This window comes from Triticum urartu, chromosome 1, assembly GCF_003073215.2.
Source record: "Triticum urartu cultivar G1812 chromosome 1, Tu2.1, whole genome shotgun sequence".
Taxonomy (NCBI): Eukaryota; Viridiplantae; Streptophyta; class Magnoliopsida; order Poales; family Poaceae; genus Triticum; species Triticum urartu.
Genome location: NC_053022.1, coordinates 363,546,500 through 363,569,989, shown reverse-complemented (window position 1 = coordinate 363,569,989; position 23,490 = coordinate 363,546,500).

Here is a 23,490-nt window from a genome sequence, read left to right as displayed (position 1 = left end):
ACTTCAATGATATGTCAACGCTTATGGCCGCTTTGGTTAAGTACGCCGATTCAGATAATACCAAAGACCCTGACTCAGAGGAGGACAAACCGGGGAAAGGGAAAAAGAACGGCAACACCAAGGGTCAGCAGCATAATCCGGCAGGCCATGGGAACAATGGTAAACTCAAGGCCGACAATAGTCTGGACTTTGTGGCTAACACCAATGCTCAGGAGAATGGTCAGCGTCGTAAGGGTAAGCAGCCCCAGAGGGGCGGAGGTTCGGGCCCCAATTTGGAGCGCATGTTAAATCAACCCTGTCCAAAGCATGGATCAAAGGAGAAGCCATCATCACATCTTTGGAAGGATTGTTACATCATGCGGGATTTCAAGAACTCCAATATGTTTCAGTACGATAATGGCCCGCCCGACGGTTCAGGAGGTGGTTTCCACGGGCCGGGTTACGGAGGTGGCAGTTCCGGTGCAAGATTTCAGGGCAATCAATCCAGACACATCAATCAAGGGCTCCAAGGCAACCAGAGAGGTTACAACCATCAGGGGAACCAACAGCAGCAGCAGTCGGGTTATCAGAGCAATCCTAAGCAGTTAAATAGTGGGCAATATCATGTCTTCACCACTAGCTTGTGTAAGCGTGATCAGAAGCTTCACAAGAGGGCAGTAAACTCTGTTGAACCGGCGGTGCCTCGGTATTTGCGTTGGTCTGAGCAACCCATTTTATGGAGTAGAGAGGATCACCCGCCCCGGGTTGACAATCCGGGTCATCTGGCCTTAGTGGTGGCCCCTTAAGTTGCTGAGGTACTCATGGATGGGGGAAGTAGTATCAACATTCTATATTACGATACCTTCTATCGTATGGGGTTGACAGATAAGAATCTTAAGCCGTCAAACACCGTTTTTCATGGTGTGGTGCCTAGTAAGTCTGCATATCTAGTGGGCAAGATAGCTTTAGAGGTGGCTTTTGGAGATGATCATGATTCCAGATCAGAAACATTGACTTTTGAGGTGGTGAAAATCAAAAGTCCGTATCACGCTTTGTTTGGGTGGCCGGCTTACGCTAAGTTCATGGCGAGGCCGTGTTATGTGTATCTGCAGCTTAAGATGCCAGGTCATAAGGGGACCATTACAGTACACGGGAGCAGGAAGATCGCTTTAGAATGTGAGGAAGGTGATGCGGCTTATGCTGAGTCGGTTTGTGCCACGGAGGAGCTGAATTTTTATAAGGACCAAGTTGATCCGGCAGATATGACTTCTTTGAAAAAGCCAACTACGGAACACGATCCGGCGTTGAAATTTAAATCGGCCACAGATACTAAGATGGTTGATTTTTTTCCTGGCGATTCATCCAAGCAGTTCAGCATCAGCGCTAACTTGGATCCCAAATAGGAAAGCACACTCATCGAGTTCATCCGTGAGAACCGGGACATCTTTGCATGGAAACCTTCTGACATGCCAGGTGTATCAAGGGAACTCGATGAGCACACACTTAACATTGATCCTAAGTTAAACCGGTCCGACAGTTTCTCCGCCGCTTCAATGAAGAAAGGCGCAAGGCTATTGGTGAAGAGGTAGCTCAGTTGTTGGCCGCAGGGTTTATCGTGGAGGTCTTTCACCCGGAGTGGTTAGCTAATCCGGTGCTGGTTCTTAAGAAAAACGACACTTGGCATATGTGTGTGGATTACACAGACTTGAAGAAGGCTTGCCCTATAGACCCCTTTGCCCTCCCTCGTATTGATCAGATCATTGATGCTACGACAGGTTGTGACCGTTTGTGTTTTCTGGACGCTTATTCTGGTTATCATCAGATCAAAATGGCAGTTAAGGACCAGGAGAAGACATCTTTCATAACTCCCTTTGGAGCCTTCTGCTATGTCTCCATGCCCTTTGGGCTCAAGAGTGCCCAGGCGACTTATCAGCGTTGTGTTCAGAATTGTCTTCATAAGCAGATTGGGCGCAATGTTCATGCATATGTGGATGATATTGTGATAAAGTCCAGGAAGGAGGAAACATTGATAGATGATTTGAGAGAAACCTTTGACAACCTCCGGGTTTACAAGATGATGCTCAATCCGGAAAAGTGTGTCTTTGGTGTACCGGTAGGCAAACTCTTGGGTTTTCCGGTGTCAAACAGAGGCATTGAGGCTAATCCAGAAAAAATCTCAGCAATTACATCTTTGGCTAAACCGGCGTGTATCAATGACGTTCAACGTTTGGCCGGCCGGATTGCGGCTTTGAGCCGGTTTATCAGTCGCCTTGGGGAGAAGGCTATTCCTTTATATCAGATGCTAAAGAAAACATATGATTTTGTCTGGAGCGAGGCTGCTGATAAAGCGTTTGAGGATCTGAAAAGGCAGTTAGTTGAACCGCCTGTGCTCGCAGCCCCGATCGATAAGGAGCCGTTACTGCTGTATGTGGCAGCTAATTCCCGATCTGTTAGCGTGGCTATTGTGGTGGAGTGCAAGGAAGTTGGAAAGGAGTATCCGGTTCAACGGCCGGTTTATTATATCAGTGAGGTACTCATTGAATCAAAGCAGAGGTATCCACATTGGCAGAAGCTGGTGTATGGAGTGTTTATGGCAAGCCGAAAGCTCAGACATTATTTTCAGGGTCATCCTATCACAGTGGTCAGTTCAGCCCCTCTGGGAGATATCATTCAAAACAAAGAAGCAACTGGCCAGATTGCTAAGTGGGCTATTGAGCAAGGACCTCACGGGCTCAAATACACACCTCGCACAGCCATTAAATCCCAAGCACTTGTGGACTTCATCAATGATTGGACAGGGTTGTAGGCACCAGAGGAAAAGCCAGATAACACGTATTAGACTATTCATTTTGATGGATCCAGACAGTTGGAGGGCTCAGGTGCTGGAGTCATACTAACTTCCCCACAAGGTGACAAGTTTTTTTGAAGGAAATATGCCCTAGAGGCAATAATAAAGTTATTATTTATTTCCTTATATCATGATAAATGTTAATTATTCATGCTAGAATTGTATTAACCGGAAACACGATACATGTGTGAATACATAGACAAACAGAGTGTCACTAGTATGCCTCTACTTAACTAGCTCATTGATCAAAGATGGTTATGTTTCCTAGCCATAGACAAAGAGTTGTCATTTGATTAACGGGATCACATCATTAGGAGAATGATGTGATTGACTTGACCCATTCCGTTAGCATAGCACTTGATCGTTTAGTATATTGCTATTGCTTTCTTCATGACTTATACATGTTCCTATGACTATGAGATTATGCAACTCCCGTTTACCGAAGGAACACTTTGTGTGCTACCAAACGTCACAACGTAACTGGGTGATTATAAAGGTGCTCTACAGGTGTCTCCAAAGGTACTTGTTGGGTTAGCGTATTTCGAGATTAGGATTTGTCACTCCGATTGTTGGAGAGGTATCTCTGGGCCCACTCGGTAATGCACATCACTATAAGCCTTGCAAGCATTGCAACTAATGAGTTAGTTGCGGGATGATGTATTACGGAACAAGTAAAGAGACTTGCCGGTGATGAGATTGAACTAGGTATTGAGATACCGATGATCGAATCTCGGGCAAGTAACATACCGATGACAAAGGGAACAACATATGTTGTTATGCGGTTTGACCGATAAAGATCTTCGTAGAATATGTAGGAGCCAATATGAGCATCCAGGTTCCGCTATTGGTTATTGACCGGAGACGTGTCTCGGTCATGTCTACATAGTTCTCGAACCCGTAGGGTCCGCACGCTTAAAGTTCGATGACGGTTGTATTATGAGTTTATATGTTTTGATGTACCGAAGGAGTTCGGAGTCCCGGATGAGATCGGGGACATGACGAGGAGTCTCGAAATGGTCGAGACGTAAAGATCGATATATTGGACGACTATATTCGGACATCGGAAAGGTTCCGGTGGGAGTAGGACTCCCCTAGGGAGCGCCATAGAGAGGGCCGACCCTCCCCCTCCTCCACTCCTTTATATACGGGGGTAGGGGGCACCCCAAAGACACAACAATTGATCTCTTGATCTCTTAGCGGTGTGCGGTGCCCCCCTCCACCATAATCCTCGATAATATTGTAGCGGTGCTTAGGCGAAGCCCTGCGACAGTAGAACATCAAGATCGTCACCACGCCGTTGTGCTGACGGAACTCTTCCCGGACACTTTGCTGGATCGGAGTCCGGGGTTCGTCATCGAGCTGAACGTGTGCTAGAACTCGGAGGTGCCATAGTTTCGGTGCTTGATCGGTCGGGCCGTGAAGACGTACGACTACATCAACCGCGTTGTGCTAACGCTTCCGCTTCCGGTCTACGAGGGTATGTAGACAACACTCTCCCCTCTCGTTGCTATGCATCACCATGATCTTGCGTGTGCGTAGGAAATTTTTGAAATTACTACGTTCCCCAACATTGTTATGTCCTCCGTTTAATGTTCCCCTGTACTAACAATGCAGATGAGTATGAGGCCTTACTCCATGGTCTTCGGATGGCTAAGGAGATGAACTTAAGCCGGGTTAAGTGCTTTGGGGATTCAGATCTGGTGGCTCAACAGGTGTCTGGCACTTGGGATTCTAAAGACCCACTCACTGCTGCATATCGACGAGAGGTGGACACAGTGGCTGGTCACTTCAAGGGTTATCAGGTGGACCATATAGACCGGGAAAGAACGAAGTGGCGAACGCTTTAAGCCGCCTTGGTTCTCAGCGTAAACCGGTCCCACCAAATGTCTTTCTTGACCTGCCGCATAATCCGTCGGTCAAGGTACCAACAGAAGAGGAGTTGGCTATTCCTGATCCGGAGGCTCAATTGGTGGCAGCTTTGCATGTCATACCGGATTGGACAATCCCATACCTCGCTTACAAGAACCGGGGCAAATTACCGAAGGATGAAACCTTGGCCCGACAGATAATCCGGCATTCCAAGTCAATGACCATACTCAATGGAGAGTTGCAACATTACAACGTTTCAGGGGCAATTCAGCGTTGTGTCTCTCCTCAAGAGGGTTGTGAGATTTTGCGAGAAATCCATGAAGGGGATTGTGGTCACCACGCCGGTTCAAAATCTTTGGTTGCTAAAGCTTTTCGCCACGGTTTTTATTGGTTAACAGCTCACCTGATGCGGAGGACTTAGTCAAAAGATGTGACGGTTTTCAAAAATTCACACGCCGTGCTCATATTCCGGCTCAGGAGTTGAGGATGATTCCAATAACGTGGCCATTTGCGACTTGGGGGCTTGATATGATTGGACCCTTTAAGCGTTCCAAGGACAAAAAGACCCACTTATTAGTGGCAGTTGACAAATTCACCAAATGGGTGGAAGCAAAGCCAGTCAGTAAGTGTGATGCGGCCACGGCGGTTCAATTCATCAAAAAGGTGATATTCCAGTTTGGCTTTCCACAGAGTATTATAGCTGATAATGGTACTAATCTGTCAAAGGGAGAGATGGAAGAATTTTGCCAATGTGAGCACATCCGGCTTGATATAGCATCGGTGGCTCACCCCCAATCTAATGGTCAAGCGGAGAGGGAAAATCAAGAAATTTTGAGAGGTATTAAACCCCGGCTTATGGTTCCTTTGAAGCGGACACCGGGTTGTTGGGTGGAGGAATTACCTTCTGTGTTATGGAGCATCAACACCACACCTAACAGATCTACGGGTTACACACCCTTCTTCATGGTTTATGGAGCGGAGGCGGTTCTCCCTAGTGACATCTGTCATGACTCGCCCCGTGTGGCAGCTTATGTTGAAGCTGATAATGAGACAGCACGTCATGATTCCCCGGACTTGCTAGATGAGGAGCGTGATCTTGCAGCAGCACGTTCGGCGATTTATCAACAAGATCTCCAACGTTATCACAGCCGCCGGGTTAAGACCAGAACCTTTCAGGAGGGCGATTTGGTGCTCCGGCTCATCCAGGATCAAACTGATATGCACAAGTTATCCCCACCTTGGGAAGGACCCTTTGTGGTCAGTAAGAATCTGCACAATGGGTCGTACTACCTCATAGATGTTTGAGAGCATAAAGACTCACGTAAATCGGAGGGGGAGACCAAGCGGCCGTGGAATATAGCTCTTCTTCGGCCTTACTATACTTGAGCCATAGGCTCTTCATATGTACATATTTATGACAATGTATATATTATATAATAAACCGGAGCCTCACATAAAGCAGGGTCTCTGTTCTTTTTACATCATGTGTGTGCTTCCAAAAGTTTTTACTAACAAAGCAGAGTTTTGTTAAACTGGTCTCTGCAGCCGCACAGATACAAAAGAAAATCACTAGGGGGCTTGGTCATATCTGAACCATAGCTACACCTCTTGATCGGTTTGAAACCACAAAGGGATATCACTAGGGGGCTTGGTCATATCTGAACCATGGCTACACCTCTTGATTGGCGTAATGCCAACATGAATTTACTTCGGGGCTAAAGAGAGTGTTGCAACAAGCATAAGCTCAAACATGGGCACCCACTGAGCACAACTCAAAAAGTTACTTGGGGGCTCTTTTTGCAAAGCAACAAAGAGTTTGAAAGGACCCTTGTAATTGGCTATCAAGCCACGGCTTGGAAGCCTGGTGTATTCACCTAAAACCCTGGGTTAACCTGCCTTCATTAAGTAAGCCACTCCTGTCCAGGTAATCCTGGTATGACCCGCCGAACGTTTGACAAGTCAATCTTATACAGACACTGAACTTGTCAAAGTTAAAACGACAATTGGTTAATTGGAGGTCCATCTTAAAAGGCTTTGTTAAATGGTTTAACTCAGCGGCTTGGCAGCCCATGAAAAGCCTCGATTTGGAGCCTGGCAGCTCGTAAAAGGCTCGCATGTGCTTTTTCAGTTCTATTTGCTAAGTTTTTCGCCTTTGTTGAGGTTTATAATATCTTCTGGTAAAACGGTGTCCTTGACCCGGCTTGGCTTTCAACTAAAAGTTGTCAGTACATGATCAGGTATAATCCGGCGTTCGTTAACCCGGTCTGGTTTTGACTAACAAGTCGCCAGTGTTATAAGGAAAGCCCGGTGTTTATTACATCCCGATACAGTTTATCATCATAATCCGGCAAATTAAGGACGGAGTTATCAATGCTCCGGATTGGTGTTTACACCTTTATCATACAAGCAGTTGGACAGCCAACGAGATCCCAAAAAATGGAGCAAGTTTTCACAATATCAAAGCACCACAGCACATGCTCGATGGCATGACAGATAAAGGAGTTTTTGCTATCCTATTACAAGAAGCTTCAAAACGGCTCCAATTGAGAAATTGTTTTTAAGCATTGGCACACAATAGATGGTAAACTGGCTGCCGGTTTAAGATGATTCATCTGGACGGTTTGATGGTTGAGGGTCATTTGCTGCAATCACTTCTTCTTCATCCCTCCCCAGACGCTGGAAATCAACCGTCGACCAATCAATTCTGGTTAAAGCTTGGAACACGGCTTCTTCATGAATAAGGCTGGAGGGGTTAATATCAGGAGCGTAAGTATGCTTATGGATTGGAGGCACAAGTTCTTTGACTTCATGGATTTCGGCAGGCTGTCTCTTCCCTTCAGTGTCATAAGCCGGCTGGAAATTAGATAAATCTGTGTCTTCTGCCAGCTTGCTGGCTATTGGCCGCATCTCCTTTGTCAGCCTTCGGAGATCATCATTGTCGAAGTTTGAACCATCCTATTTCACACCTGGATATCCTTTTATAGTGTCATCCGCTTCAAGGTCTGGAATCCATGCCTTGGCCCGGATTAGCGCGGTTAATGCTCCTGCCCTTGTGTCTGCGTTCTTCAGTTCGGTAATCCGGGCTGGTAGCATGGCCAGCTTCTCAAGAGTTTCTTTTATCAGTGATGGCGCCGGTTTACTGTAGGCTTCAGTGCATATAGCACGCTGGGATCCCGAGTAAAGCTGTTCTATTAAGGTATAAGCCGCTTTAAGCTTCATCCGCATATCAGCACCCATATGAGCAATGCGAGTGCCTGTCATGATTTAATATCAGCCAAACTGGTGAACACCAAAGTCTCATGAAATTGGACAAACATCATAAGGAGATAATTACCAAATACAGTGGATGTCATAGCGTTGATTTGCCGCTTCAAACCAGTTAGTTCATCTACAACTGGCTTTAGGGCTGCTTTGGCATCCTCAGCTTTTTCGGTTAAACCGACCTTCTCTGTTTCCCAGTCAGCACGTTCCTTGTTAAAAGACTCCTTCAGCTTTTCCATCGCTGTCAGGGCTTTGGTCAGCTCCTCTTTGGCTTTTGCAGCTTCTGCTTGTTGGGACTTCACGTTCTCTTGCAAATCAGCGGTTCGACCATCTCTATTGCTTAGCTCGGCCTGTAACAGTGAAGATATGTCAACAATAGGATATGTATTTTCTAAGTACAAAGCGTATAACAAGTTATGCACTTTGTACTTGGGGGCTAATGCCTATTTACTTTGATTCACTACATCTTTTATAAGTCTCCAGAACAATGCAAGCATTATCCTTGACACTTGGGGGCTAATGTACATTTGTTCAAAACGGACGCATGGATTAAAGACCTGGATTACCTCACAAAGCTAAACCGGCCTTTGGGGGCTACACTGAGGAAGGCTATATAATTACATTGGTAAAGTATCGATTTTGGTTCTCACTAAGGACCTGGCATTTTGAGGGTCAGTCGGAGAGGATTAAAGTGTTATAAAGACCCGGTTTAAGATTAACATCATAAAAGGCCCTTGGGGGCTACTTGGACTAGCATTTCAACTTTGGAATCAAGAAGTAAAGGGATATGAAAATACCTCATAGCGTTCCTTCATCAAGTTCACCAAACCGGCTTCATAGTCACGGTTTGAGTGCAGACGGTTTAAGAAACCGGAGTGAAGTTCTTCAGCACTGAGATGGGCATAGCTTGATAAGTCAGTACTCCATTTACCCTTTTCCCTAGTAGCACACTCCTCTTTGGCACTATGTTGGGCCAAGATTACGGGATGGCCAGGAGAGCTGTGGCCCATCCCAGTAATGATAACATCATCTCCTTGGCCTTCAGTGGTTTTTGCGGGTGATGACGGAGTGTCAGTACCTCTCACCGGACTAGCTCGGTTTGGAGCTGCCGGTTCAGTGTCAGGCACAGCAGGATCAGTTTCTGGTTGTTCACCAATATTTTGGTCTTGAAGGGGCGGTTCATCAAAGGTAGCTTCAGGATGAGGACCCTCCGGTTCACGAGTTTGGTCCGGTTCACCTATTTGCTCTTCTTCAAAAACCGCCTGGTCTTCTGACGGATTGTTGACCCGAGCTTTCTTGCTGGGTCTGGCTTTGGCTCTGCAAACAAAATTAAAAGAGGTTTAGCATCTTATTCAAGATTTGCAACACATTTGAAGAAAGGGTTTGAATGCTTACCCAACTATAGTTTTAAGAGGAGGGAGTTGGGTTGCTGTTGACTCGCCAGAAGATGAGGGAGGTGTCACCTGATAATTTGAATCGGACAGATTGAGAGGTTGTCTGAAATAACCTACCTTGGGATAAGAATTGTCAGAAGTGGGAGAGACCTCAGACCAGCGCTTCCGAACCGGGGTATCAGGTAAACCGGCCGAAGTAACTTGTTTGCCACTGTGCCAGGTTGTCTGGCGGCTTCATGCTGCTGCGTCTTCAAAATAAATGTTGGATCCAAGTAAGCAAGAGGATGAGAAAAGCTTACTTTCCGGACTGCTTGACGAGTTTTTTGTGTTGGCATAGAGTCTGAACGGAAGAAAGGGGAATTACCTCTACATCATTAGCCTGGCTCCCATCTACATCCTCTTGATAAAGATCATTGTTAATGAGGTGCATGAAAAGGGAGCCAAGTGAGTCAAGTTCTACCTCAACTTCCGGATCATCCGCATCTTCATCAAGTTCCATGCTGATCCGGTGAGCCGTTTTCCGTTTTGAGGTACGCTTGACGGCTTTGGTTTTGGGACGGGATGGCTTGGCCGCTTTATCTGCGGATTTCCGCTTCCAGAAGGGATCATCACCCTGTTTGTACACACACAGAAGAAAGTTTACAAGTTGAACGATTTATGCTTTGTTTGGATGTAGATATTCAAAGCCTTGGCATTGAATTGACTCCAATGCCAAATATCCAAGACATTGATATTGAGCTTCAATGCCAATTCTAGTGTTTGGATGTTTATGTATTTGGCACTTGAAATCTTAAGTGAGCAACAATGCCAATTCATGTTTGGATGGACAAAGCGTGGAATTTCTCAGTTTCATAACAATCATAATTTATCATTAACTATACATCACACACATATAACACGCATTAGTTGCATATACTTTTGCACTTCTCTAGTTGCCTACTTGGTACTGTCAAGGATTAATGTTGCTGTGCAAATGGAGGGTAGCGGTGCTTGTCAGGTGTTGCATAGTACTAGCGCTGGTGCGCTAATGGACTACAAGGCTGGGGACGCGACATATGCCTACAGTCCATGGACCAGCTTGCGGCGTCCTGGGCATGCTGGCCGGTGCCATCGGCCACACATTCAGCATGCTCGTCCACCATACCAAATGATCCTCTCCTGCTTGTCATCCGCACCAAGTAGCCGCACTCCCATGCCAGGACTGTCGCAACACGCCGAGCCGAATAGTCTGTCATTCCGTCGAGCAGCTATTGGGCACCATATCGCAGGTGTCTTCCCACCTAAGCAACGGACATGAACTAGACCCTGCCCTAGAAGATGTCGGTCATGGAGTTGCCTCTGTCCATGCTTTCTTGTTCGCCTCCTCTATGGCAGAGCCGCCACAGGTCGATCCTGGTGGTGACGTACTGGTGCACGTCGTCGAGCTACCCGACGCGGTTGGCGAACGGGGGCTCGAGCGGTGCAAGTATGACGAGGCAGCACAACTAACCATGGTGCACAGGTCGGGCAACAGGAGCTCCCGCACCAAGACGGAATGGGAGAGGGCGCTGGGAGAGGGATGCAAGGGATGGCCGGAGTTGAAGTGGCGGCGGGGGAAGGATGAGGCGTGGCGGACCAACATGGAGAGGAGTAAAGCTGGCCAGCCAACGAGGCGGGGGACGGCTGACCTGCGCCGCCGTGGAGCTCTGCCTGGGATTATCGTCTTTAGTCGTGTGTCTCGTCTGCCCAAGCGGTAAGCAAGCCATGGGGGAGAGCGTGAGCCGAATGTCGCCGAAAACCGAGCGAGTATGCTGCGAATTGGCCGAGGGACACGACAGTCTTGCGAAAACCAGTTTGATATTGTGACTGAATTCCATGCGTGAATATCTCGACCACCCAAACGGCGGCATTCGGGGCATGCAAATGCCAAATGCGAATTCCACGCCTGAATATCTACATCCAAACGAGGTGTTAAAGATATCAAGATAAAAAAGGAAGCATAGTGCTTACAGCAGGCGGTTTATTCTGAGTGTAGAAGGGGTTCAAGCCGGTTTGGTGACAGACTAATTCCGGTTCATTCAAAATTTTCTTGACGCTTTCAGTGACCTCTTCATCGGTTACCTAAATGTTGATGTGGCATTGGGGGTCTTCTAATTCACCGGTGTACTCACACATTAAATCGGGGTGGCGGCTTAGTGGCAAGGCGCTCCAAGATATCCAGCAACGCACAAAATCAACGCCTGTTAAACCGTTGGCCATAAAGGCCCGGAGCTTGGCGAGTTGAGGGGCATATTTGGCCCGTTGCACATAACTCAAACCTTGCGGCATTGGATGAGTGTTGGAAAGCCGGTGATCACGGTAGCCTGGAAGAGGGTTCTCATTTTCAGGAGAGGTATCTATGCAGTAGAACCAAGGCTGGTTCCATTCCTTAGGGTGACTGTGCAGTTTGGCATGAGGGAATTCAACTTCCTTCCGCTTTTGAACAGAGACACCACCAAGCTCAGAACAACTCAGCAGTTGGTTCTTCTTGTAAGTACACTTCACAAAAGACTTGGAAGTTGCATATATTGGACACAGAGTTGGGTCCGATATCTTGAGGATGGAGTTGGAAGCTGGCAAGCACATCTCGGTAAAATTTTGACCCTGGCGGTTTGAAACCATGGCCTATGTGGTCGACAAAAACCACTAGCTCACCCTGCCTCGGGGTTGGAGGATTCTCCGTTCCTCGAGCTCACCATTTAATTTCAGTTTTCTTAGGCAAGGTGCCAATACTGACCATTCCGTTCAACTATTCCTCGATGACCCGGGAACGAGCCCAGTTGCAAGTGGCAAACTGTTTGGCCATTGTGCAACGAAAAGCTGGAAAAGAAATGCCGGTTTATAAATCATTCATGATGACATGCAAGATGCAATAGGAATAAAGATATACAGATATATCAAATTGTGTAAACCGGAGACTAATAAAATAATGAATGACAAGGTCATATCAAGGGCATACATGTGTTGTTAAACCAGACTTTTACCATCAATGTAAAGGAGGTTTGCCGGTTTACTAGGGGACTAATGGTATGAGATAGATTGTTTTTTACAAGGGTAAACCGCCTACATGGTACAGAGGATACAGATTTAAGGTGAAAAGGGCTAAGTAAGGAAAAACAAGTTTCATAGGATCACATGGGAATTTTGGATCTACCGAAGACGGAAAGGCAAAAATATTTTGACCTAAAAAGGGTAGGACCCAAAGCAGGTTGTAAAGGTTCAGATAAGTTTTTTCGCGTGCAAAAGGTTTGTGGTAGTAGCGGAAGATAAACCATTACGCGGAATATACCAACATTGAGATTTTCTATCCATAGACTAAGGAGGAACAGGGAAGAGCAGCACCAGAACTCCGATGAACTTCAATGAACTACGATGAACAAGGAAACCCTAGACAAATCTACAAGGGGGGAAAGAAAAGGACTTACAACGACTGTTGAAGCAACGAAGGAACGCCGCAGCTCTCTGGTAACGGTCAGGTTGATGCAGCGGCCTTTATCGAAGCAGAGGAGAAGCTCGGTGACGGCGGCGGCGCTCAGGGGCAGAGGTGTCGCGAGGAGGAAGAAGAAGCGAAGGAGACGAAGGGGAAAAATGATAAGGACCCGTGGCCCTATTTATAAGGCGAAGCGATAAAGTGACAAGTGCGGGAATCGAGGAGCTCAAAAATGGATAGTTAATAATGGTGTCACCTCGATGACTGGATATGCATTAATGAAGGTAATCCTCAGCTTCAACGGATAGATGACGTCAGGGCGGTTTATCATGATCCTGGAGTATGACATCACGACGGTTTACAAGATCAAGGTGAAGATGCAAAGGAGGAGTTTTTCTAAGTATTGAAGATTGACATGAACAAGTTCAAACCAATCCATGGCCTAATGTTGGGGATATTACTACTGGGCGTAAACCGGCCAGGAGTAACCGGATTAACTTTATGAAGATTAGAAGCCCATGAAGACGTAAGAATGATGGCGCTTTATGAAGGCCCAAGGCCCAAAGGCGAGTTAAGGCCTGTAGATGTAAACCGACCTTATTATGTCACTTGCGTTGTAAGATAGGAAGTATAGAGGCCGAACCGGACACGTTTATGATCCGACTTCGGGACTCTGTAAACTGGCGGGCATCAACCTATGTATATAAAGGGACGGTCCGACAGCGGTTTAGGGACAAGAAACAACAACTCGAGGGCCAGTCAAAGCGGATTCGCTCCCTAGTCATCGAAACCCTAGCAATATCAATCACAACTAGACGTAGGCTTTTACCTTCATCGAAGGGGCCGAACTAGTATAAACTCCCCGTGTCCCCTTGTCTAGTTTAACCCCTTTAAGCTAACCCATTGCGATGGCTCCACGACTAAGTCCTTTCACAAGGACATCTGCCATGACAAACCCACGACAGCAACCGACCTTGTGTAACCCTAGATCCTCCCGGTGTCTATATAAACCGTAGGACTTAGTCCGGAGGGGGAGATTCATTATCATAGCCATACAAGCTAAACCTCTAGGGTTTAGCCATTACGATCTCGTGGTAGATCAACTCTTGTAATACTCATATTCATCAAGATCAATCAAGCAGGACGTATGGTATTACCTCCATAGAGAGGGCCCGAACCTGGGTAAAACATTGTGTCCCCTGTCTCTTGTTACCATCGACCTTAGATGCATAGTTCGGGACCCCTACCCGAGATCCGCCGGTTTTGACACCAACATTGGTGCTTTCATTGAGAGTTCCACTGTGACGTCGACGACAGGATCGATGTCTCGCCTTGTTCTCAAGGATAATATCACCGCCGGAGGAACGCTGGCTCCAGGCCAAACCCTCCATGTGGGCGGCTTTATCATGACCGCCCGTTCGGTCGTTAAGCCGACATTGACCTCTCGGGTCATCGAAAACCCCCTTCGTATCGACTCCGAACACTCCAAGCAGATGGATCTGGTGGAGCTTTCATCCTTAAACGAGCTCCTAGATCGCATCGCAGCCCTGGGGGTCGCTACAGACTACGATCGAATTGGGCTTAAACCTGATCACAGAGAAATCAAATCTCCACCGATCACCCACCAGATAGCAGTAGTCGAGGAGCGAGTCGACAACTCTTCCTCCATACTAAGGACTTAATATGTCCGGATCTCCAGTCTCGGAGAGCCGGACACCTACCCGCGAGGAGAAGCGTCTTGCCCTCCGAACATAGAATCGGATGACGGGCCTAAGAAATTAATGGACATCCCGGAGCCCGATCTGTTATGTTCGGAAGACCTTCAGACTCTGGATCCAAAACTGGGTCAGGGTTCAGATTTAAATCCACCCACCTGCCCGAATACAAGCACTCTCATGAGCATACAACAGCAGTCTCAGGAAACGGCCCACCACTTCTGGGCCATATTCCTTCTTGTCAAAAACAAGATGAAAGATTGCCGCGACGAGGAAGCGATCTCAGTGTTCCGCAATAATTGCAGGGACGAAGGAATCCTCAACGCAATCAACCGTCGTCGCATCCTACACTTTGTTGACTTGGCAACTATCATACAGAAGTACAACGCAATGGAAAGCGCCTAGAAAACTCAAGCAGCCCGTTGGGAATCATCGATCCCCACTCAATCCCTTATTCAGGCGAAAAGGGCGCACCGTTGCAACACACCCGGTTCAATAGTAAAGAAATACATGTCCAGTACTGGGCACAGAACCGTTCTGGAAGGATGGATCGATGGGCCATGCAAAATACACGCAACACCGGATAACATACCAACACATAGCCTTAGAGCATGTTGGATACTCCGGCACGTGGCCAAGAGCGGCGAGGATATCCTCACCAAGAATAAGCCAGAACAACACCCCCAGAGGACAACGACCCCAAAGTACTGATGGTCTTCGAGACATTCGCCTCAAACAATAGGCGCAAAAGAGCACTACGCGGACTCGCCAAAGCCTGTCAAATAACAGCATTAAACCCTTGGAACGACACAACTATAACTTTTAATGCCGGTGACAAACCAAATTACAGGACAGTCCGAGCACCAGCCGCCTTGGTCCTCAGTCCAATTGTGGACGGCTTTCGTCTCACCAAGGTCCTCATGGACGGCGGCAGCGGACTAAACCTCATCTATGAGGATACAATACAAAAAATGGAAATAGACAGGAGCCGCATCGAGCAAAGCAACATGACCTTCCGGGGAATCATTCCCAGTCGGGAGGCACGGTGTGCAGGAAAAATCACACTCGACGTGGTCTTCGGCACACCAGAGAACTGTCGGTCCGAAGAAATAACCTTCCAAGTGGCCCCTTTCAACAACGGATATCACGCCCTCTTAGGGCGAGATGCATTCACGCGCTTCCAAGCGGTACCCCATTATGGATACATGAAGCTCAAGATGCCTGGGCCCAACGGTATAATCACTCTAGCTAGTGATCCAGACATAACACTCTGCGCCGAGAATAAAACTGCATCCTTGGCCCTCGAGGCATTATCTGAAACCCTCGCGACCGAAGAATTAACCGCACTGTGCTCCACGGTGGATAGGGATGATGTGGTCCTAGACAAACGACCCAAATCCACCTCATTCAAACCAGCAGAAGAAATAGTCAAATTCCAAGTCCATCCAACGGACCCCAAGAAAACAACATCCATTGGAGCACAACTAGACCCAACGGTCGACGCCGCGCTACGAGAGTTCCTGCACGAGAATTGGGATATATTCGCCTGGCACCCTTCCGATATGCCAGCAATCCCACGCGAGTTGGCTGAACACAACCTCAATATATTGAAGGGATATAAACCGGTCAAGCAAACATTGTGGCGCTTTTCCGAACCCAAACGTCAAGCTATGGGGGAGGAGCTAGCCAAGCTAATCGAGGCAGGATTCATTAGAGAAAGAAAACACCCAGAATGGCTGGCAAACCTAGTGATGGTTCCAAAGAAAGACAAGTCCTGGCGCCCGTGCGTCGATTTCAAAGACCTCAACAGGGCTTGCCCTAAGGACCCCTTCCCCCTCCCCCACATTGACCAGATCATTGATGCTACCGCAGGACACGACTCATTTTGCTTCCTTGACGCATATTCCAGATACCATCAAATTAAAATGAAGGAGTCCGATCAAGCTGCAACAGCATTCATCACCCCAGATGGGCCATTCTGCTTCAACACCATGCCCTTCGGACTCAAGAACGCTGGCGCCACTTATCAACGCATGATCCAAGCATGCCTGGAGAAACAGATCGGAAAGAGAGTTGAAGCCTATGTGGATGACGTCATAATCAAGACAAGGCACGTCGAAACACTAATAGATGACCTGCGCCTCACATTTGACAACCTCCATGCATATGACATTAAGCTCAATCCGTAAAAGTGTGTTTTCGGCGTCCCCACAGGAAAGCTACTAGGCTTCATCGTTTCCAATAGAGGAATTGAATCAAATCTAGCCAAAATCCGAGCTTTGTCACAATTGGCTATGCCAACAGACCTTAAGCAAGTCCAAAAGCTCGCGGGTTGCGTGGCAGCTCTAAGATGCTTTATCTCCAGATTGGGAGAAAAGGCACTACCGCTCTATCGTCTTCTACGGCGAACCGATCACTTCGAGTGGACGGACGCGGCAACAGCCGGACTAGAAGAAATAAAAACCCTTCTAGCTAGAAACCCAATCCTGGCCGCACCATACATCGGCGAACCCATGTTGTTATACATATCGGCAACACATCAGGTGGTGAGTGCCATACTCGTCGTTGAACGAGAACAGGACGGACACAAATTCCCGCTTCAGAAGCAAGTATACTACGTATCCACTGTCCTTACTCCATGAAATTCCCGGTACCCCCATTATCAAAAGATAGCATACGCGGTCTTCATGGCATCCCGAAAGCTACGACACTACTTCCAGGAGTGTTCGATCACAGTGGCTTCCGAAGTACCACTCAACGACATAATAAACAACCACGATGCCACGGGCCAGATTCCTAAATGGGCCATTGAGCTCCTCCCATTTGACATTACATATAAACCACGTCGAGCTATTAAATCCCAAGTACTGGCTGACTTCGTCGCCGAATGGACAAAGGCCGAACTCCCTAAATAGTATGGCACATATTCCAATTGGGTTATGTATTTCGATGGCTCCAAAATGCTGGCATGACTAGGAGCGGGCGTCATTTTAACGTCCCCTACTGGAGATGTCGTTCAATACGTACTCCAAATACTATACACAGACTCCAATAATGCAGGCGAATATGAGGCCTTATTGCATGGTCTGCGGATGGCTGTCTCCATGGGCATACAGCGCCTGGAAGTGCGCGGGGACTCAAACCTCGCAATATCTCGAATAAATGGAGACTTCGATGCCAAAGACCCGAAGATGGCAGCTTATCGTAATGCCGTCCTAAAAATGTCAGCTCGGTTCGAGGGACTCGAGTTCCATCATGTGGCCCGAGAGAGTAATCAAGCGCGACCCCGTCCCACCCAACATTTTCCTGGAAAGGCTTTTTAAGCCATCCGTGGTGTGGCAGGGGGAGGGCGGCAACACCAGTCTGGATCCGACCACAACCCAAGATTCTGAACTCACCGATATCGTCGGAGGCTCAACCACCGAAATAACACCATCGCCCCATCTCATCATGGCAGTCATTGCCCCATGGACCAAACCATTCTTGGCCTACCTTAATAATAAGGAGCTTCCCGAGGATCAGAATGAGGCCCGTTGCATTGTCCGGCGTTCGAAGGCCTACAAGGTTCATGATGGAGAACTATATAGGAAAAGCGCTACCGGAGTTCTTCAAAGATGTATCTCCGAGGAAGAGGGGCGACAACTCTTGGCGGAAATTCACGTCGGACTCGGCGGTCACCACGCCGCAGCTTGGGCCCTTGTTAGCAAGGCCTTCTATACATGGTTTTATTGGCCGATGGCCCGAGCAGATGCACAAGACCTTGTCCAACGTTGCGTCGGATGCCAACTCTTCGCCAACCAAAGCCATATGCCCCCCACTGCCTTACAAACAATCCCCATCACTTGGCCTTTTGCGGTCTGGGGACTCGATATAGTCAGACCGCTTAAAGGAGGAAGCCATAAGAGAAAGTATCTGCTGGTCATGGTGGATAAATTCACTAAGTGGATAGAAGCCAAACCAGTCAAAATGGCCGAGGCGGGCCGGTAATAGATTTCATATCCGACGTGGTACACCGTTATGGTGTTCCACACAGCATCATCACCGATAATGGCTCTAATTTCACAGCCAATGAAGTGAAAACTTGGTGTGCTAATCTGGGCATTAAGCTCGATTACGCCTCTGTCTATCACCCGTAGACAAACGGTCAAGTCGAACGGGCTAATGGTCCTATTATGAGCGGCATCAAACCTAGACTAGTGCGGTCTTTGAAAGAATTAGACAAGCACTGGGTGGAGGAACTTGACTCCGTACTTTGGGGGCTGTAGACCACCCTCAACCGCACTACTGGATATACACCTTTCTTCATGGTGTACGGTGCGGAAGCAGTGTTACCCCGCGACATTATTCATGACTCACCTCGAGTGCGCATGTACGAAGAGAGAGAGAGAGAGGCCGAGCTTGATCGGCAGGACAACTTAGATGCCCTAGAGGAGGAGCGCGACGTCGCAAAAGCCCGTTCCGCATTTTATCAACAGCAGGCTCGCAGGTATCAAAGCAGAGAAGTGCGGGCCAAGACTTATAAAGTTGGTGAACTCGTTCTACACCGGCCAGACAAGAAAAGGACAAACTCAAGCCCAAGTGGGAGGGTCCCTTCATCATTGACGAAGTTCTCACCGGAGGAGCGTACCGCCTGCATGATGCGTCAGACAATCACTTGGAGCCAAACCCTTGGAATGCGGCCTATGCCTAGTGCCAAACTCTGTGTTCGTCTCCTTCCTCCTATTATTAACGTTATTTTGTTTCTCTCTTTTCGTTTTTATCTCTTTTCGTTTTGCCTTTTATCCCTACGGCTTTAGTACGGCTAAACCATGCTCCAGTGATGCGTACATCTCCAAATATGTACGTCCATTATACCTGGGGGCTTCTTGTACAGAAGCTTGCTATTATTCTTTGAGAATCAAGCTCACCACATATGCGTTCTTCCCATATGTACCTTTTCTTCGCCATTAAACATCAATATGAATTAAGTTTTGGCCAAGCTGGGTTGCCTGGCTCCTGTGCTTATGCCCTACATTCCCATTAGTTCGGCTAGGGCATAAAGGGAGCACCTCTGCAATTGTTACTGCCAGGTCATCCGGATGTGTACCTCACACTGGGTGAAGCCAAAAGCTAGCGTTCTTAAGGGAATATTCGGTCAGTGAATTAAAGACGTTTCTGCATTCACTCCATTGTGAAACCCCAGAAGTTACTTACTCTACGATTTCTTCAATCACAGTTCGGACATGCACATTAAATGCATGCACACCCATGGAAAGGAATCCTTAACGGAACTATTCTCTCTGGAAGATGTTTCTTACATAATGTAATATAACATAACTAGCCGGATACACATTGTCTGTTCAAGAAACTATGACTCCTACGCCTGGTTCCCATGCATACCCCGATATACTCTACCGCTAGGGTATTCGGAAACACTCCGCACCTTCGGGTCCAGAGGTCGAAGCGAATAGGTCGGCCATGACAATTGTTTTTATAATCCATCTAGAATCACATATGTCAGGGAAAGTACATAGTCTCTACGACTCAAAACTTTCCTCCTCTATGCCGTCCAGCAGGTGGTCTAATTTCAATCCCGCTGGGAATATCTGGCGGCTACTTCTACTTGTTCATATACTAAACTAACGGGAATTTCCTCCCCATTTGACCCTAGTGGTCCAACCCGGGCCATGCGTTTCGGATCCAGCTTGGTATACCACGTTTTTATCATGGCCCAGGTCTCTCTCGCACCCTCTCGGCAGGCCGATATCTTCCATAGTTGGGTGCGCCGCCGCGCTCCCTTGAACAGCTCTAGAAGCTTCTCCATACTCCCTGGAGGGGAGGTAGATGGCCATAAGGCCTTGGCTACACTCCGCATTGCCTGCCGAGCTTGCTCGTGTAACTGCGATAGCCCTTGCAAAAGATCACTTGATGATCCGGACGCCTCCTCTTCGGGACGACCCGTCAACATACCTGCAATCACAACTATATCAGCTAATTGTACCCCCAAATTGTTACAAGGTAAATTTTGCCACATACTGAATATGCCGCCTCGCAGCTTTTTGTTCACCTTCACGGAGTCGGCTAGCTGAGCTCGCACATCTTTCAGTTCTTCGCCCAGTTTGATATTCGAATCCTGGAGTTTATTTTTCTCCTCTCTGACTCAGGTCAGAACGCGCTCGCCTGCGGCATGTTGTCTCTTCGCCTCTTTTTCGCTCATTTGAGCGGCCTTCAGTTCCTCTCCCAGTTGGTCCGGTGACCCTATTATGAGACAAGCAGCAGTTGCAATACGGCTGGCGTGTAATTTTTTGCTTCTCGATGGAGGGAAATATTACCAGAGGACGCCTTCTTGAACTTTTCCAGTTCGGTGGTAGCAGCAGTTAGCTGTGTCCGGCACTGCTCCAGCTCTTGGGCTAGGAGGTCGTTCTTCTCCGTAAGAACCTGGTTATACAACGATCCTTAAAACATTTGTCCCAACTGCTTCAAGTCTCGGGGGCTACGGGCATATGGTTATCAAATTTGGACAAGATAAACTTGCCTGCACATCTTTCAAATGTTGCTCGGTGGCTCGGTCAAGCCCATCTCGAGCAGCTCGGATGTATGCATCAGCCGAGCTGAAGGCACCGAACGCCTCTTTTGAGAAATAGGGATTTCGTAAAACGTCCCTCCGACGCTGGTGATTCATGGCGCTCTACACTTCCGAATTGGTAATAGACATATTTTCCGAACCCTCGGCAGAAGGACAGTCCGACGTCGCTCCCATATAAGGCTCCGTCTCTTCGGCTAGGACCGAATCCTAGTGATCAGGTGAACGGCTGGTCAGGTCCCCGGACATAGGTGGTTGAACCTTTTCCCTGATACAAAATGAATATATAAGTCACAGTTGGACGCGACTGCTAAGAATAACATAGTTGCAAACCCATACCTCTTCAAGGAAGGCCCGACCGTATCTCTGTTTGCCTTCCTCTTCGAAGGCCTGCCCGACGCGGGATCCGCTCTCTCTGGAGATGCCCCCGGGGTAGCACGACGCGCCAAACGCCCCCCCTTCTGAGCACATGATGGTGCAGTGAGTGAGGAAGAAAGAGAAAACCCTCTGGGACAAAGTATCTCCTGATTACTTACAAGCAAAATAGGAAGGAGGCCGGGGTAATCGGTGATGATGGGTACATCCGTGCCGTCATAACTCGTCTGATAGAAAACTCCATCTTTGAGCTCCACGAATATGTCCGGATCTTCCTCATATCCGGGGTCAAGATTCCGATTGTGATTCTTCGGCTGAGGGGCAGGGTCATGGATCCCCTCGATGGCCTTTCGCCATTCCTGTCGTGAATGAATAAGATATCGCCCTTCAGAAATAATTCAGGGAGAGGGGTCGAATAGTGGAGTTAGAGCTTTCCCAAATAGGAGAACTGTACATGGAAAACCCGTCTCGATTTTGGAGACGGGTGAACTCTTGCTGCTCCCCTTTATATAGTTCGGCCAATATTTTGGCCAGAGCGGCGGGAGTCTTCGGGCCCTTCCGACAGACGCGGGAGACGTTGTCTTCCCCATTGAAATGCCACATGGGTAGCCCTCTATATTGGAGTGGTTGGACCCCCCGTGTTATGGAGAATGCCATTACCTCGACTATTGACAATCTAGACTGGGCGAGTGTCAGTGTCAAAACCGACGGATCTCGGGTAGGGGGTCCCGAACTGTTCGTCTAGGCGGATAGTAACAAGAGGCAGGGGACACGATGTTTTACCCAGGTTTGGGCCCTCTTGATGGAGGTAAAACCCTACGTCCTGCTTGATTTATTCTTGATGATATGAGTATTACAAGAGTTGATCTACCACGAGATCGGAGAGGCTAAACCCTAGATGCTAGCCTATGGTATGATTGTATGTTGTCCTACGGACTAAAACCCTCCGGTTTATATAGACATCGAAGAGGGTTAGGGTTACACAAGGTCAGTTACAAAGGAGGAGATATCCATATCCGTACTGCCTAGCTTGCCTTCCACGCCAAGTAGAGTCCCATCTGGGCACGAGACGAAGTCTTCAATCTTGTATCTTCATAGTCCAACAGTCTGGCCAAAGGATATAGTCCGGCTGTCCGGAGACCCCCTAATCCAGGACTCCCTCAGTAGCCCCTGAACCAGGCTTCAATGACTATGAGTCCGGCGCGCAGTTATGTCTTCGGCATTGCAAGGCGGGTTCCTCCTCCGAACACATCACAGAAGAGTTTGAATACCAGGATAGTGTCCGACCTTGCAAAATAAATTCCACATACCACCGTAGAGAGAATAATATTTCCACAAATCTTAATTTGCTGACACGCTTTGGCAACATGACATCAGGCCATGGCTTGGTGATTATTCGAACCGTTTTTCCTTAACTAGCCCCGCACATAACGCGAGGCAGTTTCTTGACACATCTTGTCAAAGCAGAGATCATGTTCCCCTTATTACGGGATTCTCATCAATACGGGCGTGGGTAACCCAACCACGCCTAGGACTCCTAGATTTTAGGTAAGTCCCAAACAGCCACTAGGAGGACGCTTGATATTCACCCTCTTTATAAAGGGACAAGGCTTTTACTTTTTTCCCTCCCGTTCTCAATCGAATCCTTCCCCCGCCTCGAGTTCTAACACCCAAAGCCCAGGTCAGGTGCTTCGGACCTTCAATCATGTCCGGATCTAGCCTTCAAGGCCAGTGGATGCCCTCCTCCGTTACGGAAGATGATATCAAGAAGTTGAGGGAGGCCAGATACCTGATGAAAGCACAAGTGCTCCCTAGGTGGTTTTGATAATTGATGACAACATATCTCTTGTTGGACTAACATTTCTATCTAGCATGTTTCAGATAAGTTCAACAATGGAGTGGCATGGACTAAAGGTTGTGGGAACTCCTTCAAGATGCTAAGGACAAAGGATTGGCTAAAGCTTCAAGCTCAAGACTCTTCATTTTATATTTTAGTGATCCAAGATCACATTGAGTCCATAGGAAAAGCCAATACTATC